Here is a 659-nt window from a genome sequence, read left to right on the forward strand (position 1 = left end):
TGTGTGTATATATATATATATATATATGTGTGTTTTTCTTTTTTCTTTTCTTTCTAATTTAAGTTTCTTTCGGTAAGTCTTCGCTTCGTGTCACCCAGCACTCTGTTCCGATATTATAATTTTCTATCGGCAAGTGTATCTTTAATATTAAGTGGCATTATTACAAGGCAAGATATATCGGAATATGTAATGCCATTATCAAATCTCCAAAGTCCTCCGTAGGTAAATTTTGCACGAATTACAAAGAACAGTACGTTCTTATTTCTTAATGAAATGATCGATGAAATATACGTGATATACTGGATATACGTGATATCCAGTGATGTACCATGACTTGTGGTTGAGTAACGTTTCAAACTTCATAAAATTGCTTTCAAAGCACATTTGTTATAAAATCCGTCCAAAGGATAAACTAGACGATCGGAGGACCTTTGGATCTAGGTAGATACATACGTAATAATTTGGCCGTCGATCTTTTTTCAGTCTTTCCTCTCTTTTTTCTCTCCTGTTTCTTCGATAAATTACAATACGTAGTTTGTAGTACGAATAGCGAACGTGAAGAAAAAAACGGGTTAGGAAATAGTAATTTTGTACATTTTTCTCAGACTGCCAAATTTTTGTAGCTTTGCCCCCCCCCCCCCCTTTTTTTTTATTTTATA

General features: G+C 33.7%; 1 protein-coding gene across 3 annotated transcripts in view; it reads left to right on the forward strand.

Moving 5' to 3' along the window:
* The window catches only part of LOC108577983 (signal transducer and activator of transcription 5B), a 6,753-nt gene that overhangs the window by 4,513 nt on the left and 1,581 nt on the right, over window positions 1–659 (forward strand). The gene's annotated exons all lie outside the window — the stretch shown is intronic.

This window comes from Habropoda laboriosa, unplaced genomic scaffold (assembly GCF_001263275.1).
Source record: "Habropoda laboriosa isolate 0110345459 unplaced genomic scaffold, ASM126327v1 scaffold801, whole genome shotgun sequence".
Lineage (NCBI taxonomy): Eukaryota > Metazoa > Arthropoda > Insecta > Hymenoptera > Apidae > Habropoda > Habropoda laboriosa.